The sequence below is a fragment of the Alligator sinensis genome, unplaced genomic scaffold, assembly GCF_000455745.1.
Source record: "Alligator sinensis unplaced genomic scaffold, ASM45574v1 scaffold1462_1, whole genome shotgun sequence".
Lineage (NCBI taxonomy): Eukaryota > Metazoa > Chordata > Crocodylia > Alligatoridae > Alligator > Alligator sinensis.
In genome coordinates, this window is record NW_005842850.1 from 413,734 (window position 1) to 418,621 (window position 4,888).

A 4,888-nucleotide genomic window follows, 5' to 3' on the forward strand; every position below is an offset into this window, starting at 1 on the left:
TACTCCCCCAGCCCTTGGCCCCCTCACCAAGCCAATGCCGTGTCCAGGTGGTGCAGCTCCTCGGACAGCTCTGTCATGACTGGGGGTCAGTCAGGGGGGGCAGCTCAGGCCCCCTGGGGCACAGACCTCCCCCCCACCATCCCTACATGGTTCCCAACAGCCCCCTGTGCCCCCTCATCCTTCCAATCCCCACATCCCTCTACTCCCCCAGCCCTTGGCCCCCTCACCAAGCCAATGCCGTGTCCAGGTGGTGCAGCTCCTCGGACAGCTCTGTCATGACTGGGGGTCAGTCAGGGGGGGCAGCTCAGGCCCCCTGGGGCACAGACCTCCCCCCCACCATCCCTACATGGTTCCCAACAGCCCCCTGTGCCCCCTCATCCTTCCAATCCCCACATCCCTCCTGCCCCCCAACCTCCCGCCTCCCATTGACCCGCACGCACCACGATGCTGGGCTGGAACGTGCAGCTCATGTTCCAGCTCAGGCAGCACCAGGAACGTTCGCCAACCCTGGCACTTGGGGCCCTTGAGGGGCAGGCTGTGGGCCCCTATGTACAGGATGTCATGGCTTTGAACCCCCAGCAGCCCACACATTGCCACTGCCGAGCCTCGGGGTATGGGGGTCAGCGGGGTATTGCCTCTTGCCCTCAAGCTGGGGAGAGCAGCAGGGGTCGGGGGGGTGGGGCCTCACCTCCCTACACAGTACTGCAGGGGCCCCGTGTAGGTCCCAGTCCACAGCTTCCCATTGCCCTGGGGGAAGGGAGTCACACTGAGCCAGGGGGGCAGCCGAGATCTGTTCCCCCTTGCCCTCCACCCACATACTTCAGGGCACCAGCTGGGCAGGAGTCAGAAGTAGGGGGTATCAACCTGGTGCAACACAGTGCCCTCGGCCAAGAAGCATGGCTTGCAGGCATCCACCATGATGAGGTCAAAGTAGGAGCACCAGAGCTGTCACAGGGGGGCTGTCTGGGGGGACAGGGCCAACTGGGACCCTCCAGGCCCCCAATCCCCCCATAGCTATCCCAGGGACCCCTCCCCCATCAGTTGCCCCAAGCCCCCCCCATAAGCAGCCAGGATCTGCTTCCCCACACCATCCACCAACATGCTTCAAGGGCACTGGGTAGATAGGGGTCAAGAAGGCCTCCCCATCCCAGCATCTACCCCCCCTCCCCCCAGGCCTCCCCATGGCTCTGAATCACCTTGTTTCCCTCTTGGCAGTCAAATAGGTAGGTCACGATGGCCTGCCCAAGACAGGAGGGAGGGAGGTCACTATCTCTATTGATCCATGATGAGATCCAGCCACTGGAGAAACTGAGGCATGCTACCCTACCTCACACACATACCCTGAGGCCTAGTTCCTGGAGAAACTGAGGCACAGTGTTGGTGCTAAGGCTCAGGCACTGGGGAAACTGAGTCACACCCCTCCCAAACCAAGGCTGCCCACCCTGCTACCCCAATGCGGGGGGCGGGGGGCAGCTACTCACATCAGTGTAACGGTAGTCGCTATCAGTAGCGAAGAAAACCTTCCCTGCCTCCTTCATGTGAGCCAAAAGCAGGGGTACCTGGGGCTGTGGGGCAGAGCAGGGCATGGGGCATCAATGGGGGGCCCAGCAGGGAGCACCCAGTGCTTGGGGGGCAGGTGAGGGCCCAGGGTGGGCATCTAGGGGATGAGTGCCAAGGCTCTGGCCAGGGGTGCAGCAGCTACTGGAGCTCGGGGGAGTCCAGTGGGGGGAAGCAATGAAGGTTGGAGGGGTAGGGGGGTTCTTTTTCCCAACCTAGATATGCCCCGCAAGGGGCAATCTTTCTCCACATATAGCTCCAGGTTCTCCAAGGTCTTCTCCTTCAAGCAGCCCTGTGGGTGTGGAGGGGGGCACAGTGTTACCACCCCCCCAGGCATGGCAGATACCCCTCCAGACTCTCCCAGATTCGCAGAGAGGTAGACTTAGTCCATGGCCTCCCACACGTCCTGGAACATGCTCTGGTACGACATGAAGAGGTTCCCATGTTCGTGGCTCATGTCACGGGTGCAGGGGGAGGGAGCTGGTGAGGGGGTCTGTCAGCCGGATCCCCTCCCCCAAAGTCCCCTGCTGCCTTGTGCTGTATGTCAGACCCCAGTACCCCCAGCCCTCACCACTATCCCATGCCCAGAGCTGTACATGAGACCCCAACCACCCGCCCAAGCCCCAGATACCCCCAGCTTGGGTCTTGATGTATTAGGGGTTGTTGGTGAAGAAATCAACCAAGCAGGTGTAGAGGTAGGTTTCTGCAGGAGCAGGAGTCATCAGGGGGGCAGGAATTTGGGGGTGAGGACCCCACATATAGAGGAGGCTGAGGGGCAACCTTGTATAAATGGGGGGAGGAGGAGCATGAGGAATATAGGGGCGCTAGGGCTGGCTCAGGGGAGGATCCTGGATCAGTAGGGAGGCTGCATTAGAGGGGGCTGGATCCGGAGGGAACCCTGGGTAAACTGGGAGGTGGATGAGTATAGGGAAGCTGGATTTGGGGGTCCCTGGATAATTGAGAGGGCTGGGGGACATGGGGGTGGGGGCCTATGCTGACCAGTGAGGCAGAAGGGTTCTGAGCACATGGAGGCACTTGGTGTCATCTCGCTGGATGAACTTGTTGGGGTAAAACCCCCGCACCTCAGCCCTGCATGGGAGGAGAAGAGGCATGAGCAGGGGCAGATCCACCCCTCCCGGGGCAGTTCCCAGCAGGGAGGCCTCAGGGCCTGGCCTTCCCCCCAGGACCCGAGGCTGGCATAAAACTAGGGTGGCCATCACAGAGGACACACTGGTTTTCTGCTACGTCCTCTGTTGATACGAAACTGGACACCTTTATGACCTCTATTTTTCTCTTGAAGGAAAAATAGAGGACATAAAGGCATTGGGTTTCGTAGTAATAGAGGGCAGAGGACAGAGTAGCAGAAAACTGGACTGTCCTGTACGATGGCCACCCTGCATGGAACCCGGGTGTCCAAGAGCACCCCAGGCCTGGCCAGGCTGGCGGGGCAGGGCCCAGGGCCGTGGAGGGATCTGAGGGTGGATCCGGGGGCAGGGGCATGTACCCCTTGAGGAGGTGGAAGCCGTGGGTGCAGAGCAGCGGGTTCCCGTGGGCGTCCACCTTCAGCACGGTCCGAACCAGGTGTCGAACACCAGGCCCCTGCGCCCGGGGGAATTAGGGGAGGCAGCACCCGGGACTGCAGCCTCCAAGCCCCCCTGGTGCTGGCAGGACACACGCAGCTTCTGGACCCCCATCCTCCCCCTACAGAGGTGCTGGCCCTGCCCACACTGGGGCTGGCTCTACCCTCTCTAGCCCTCAGCTCCGCCCCTTCCCTGGCTCCACCCCCTTCCCTGACTGTGCCCATACTAGCCCCACCCCAGACTCTAGCCCCCAGGCCCGCCCACCCTGCAGCTGCCCTGCCTCGGGCCCCTAGGCCCTGCCCGGGGGTCAGGCCGCTCACCTGGTGGGGAAGCAGGGGTCGTAGGCATAGTCCCGGAGGGCAGCAGGGTAGCCAATGGCTGTGCCCACTTTGGCACCGTGTTTACTGGCCAGTGTGTAGTCCATGTTGAAGTCAAAGCATTTGATCTTGTCCAGCGCCAGGCTGGACACGATGAAATTCAGTTCACAAAGATCCTGGAACAAGTGGGGGGCAGGAGGGGGGAGGGGTGAAGCCAGGGGGGTGCCCAGACCCCCTCCAGCACCTGGTGCCCCTGCCCCAGCCCCCACTTCCCCCCGCCACTGTGTGGGCAGGAACGACCCTGGTGGCTGGATGAGCCTCAGTAGCACGCTGACAAGGGAAGCTAAAGATATGGATAATGCTGTTGGCCTCACTTCCAGCCCTAGCCCCTCATCCCCTGCTCCTCTCCCATGGGTAGGGGTAACTGCAGGGGAGGGGCTAGGGCAGGCACCCCCAGAACCATACTGCCCTGGGCCCAGACCTGGGCCATTCACCTTCCCTAGCAGCACCCAGGTGCTGCAGGCACATGGTGGGTCTCAGCCCCACCACTCTCAGCCGCCAGCTGCAAGGTGAACAAAGGAGGCTGTGCCTCAGCTTCCCCATCTCCCAAGAGGCCCCTTTTATCAGGGCCCAAGGCCCACCTGGCTCCAAAAGCTGGGCAAAAAGTCTAAGGGAGCAGGTGGCATATCAGAGCCCAGCAGAGACAGCTCAGCTCTTATCAGCAGCGCCAGCAGGGCACTCCCGGCACCTCCACAGGCCTCCAAGCTGAGAGGCCCCGGGTGAGCGCAGGAGGGAGAGATGAAGTCTAGCATACCCACATTTATATTATATTACATATTACATGACATTGCATTATATGAATGCCGTTGCCCCCAGCACACCCCCAAGTTTGCTCGCTCAAGCTGGCTGTTCAGCCACATGTCCTAAGCCCCGTACTGCTGCCAGGGGATTCGTCTCAGAGAAAAAAAAGCGTGTCTCTAGGCTATGATCGACTGAGAGACATACAACACCCCACTGCGCCCCACCACCACTCTAATAGCTGCCTCCTGCAGTTCAAACATGTGCCATGAGCCCTGTACTGCCCCAGGGGGATTCTCCACAGGGAAAAGGCTCTATCTGAAGAAGCTACAAGCTTTGCCACACACACCCCCCTTCTCCCACCAGCAGGTCATCCATGTATTCCAGGCCCTGCATCACCCCATGGGGAGTCTCCACAGATCCCCAGCCCAGAGGTGATGCCAGCAAGGGGGGTCCCTGGCTAGGAAGGCTGCCAAGGCACAGTCACTGGGTCAGAGTCCAAGGAGATGCCCATGGCTGTGGCTGGGTGCCAGGAGCTCAGCCAGAGGATGCCGCAAGAGTTGGCTGGTGGGGCTGGGAGTGAGAGGCCAGCTGCTGGCCCTTTAAGACCCAGTGGGGGAAGGGGGGCTGTTAATT

At 61.2% G+C, this 4,888-nt stretch overlaps 1 pseudogene; it reads right to left on the minus strand.

The window, feature by feature from the left end:
• Positions 1–843: 843 nt before the first annotated feature.
• On the minus strand, positions 844–4,648 carry LOC112547976 (annotated as a pseudogene).
• Positions 4,649–4,888: the final 240 nt, after the last annotated feature.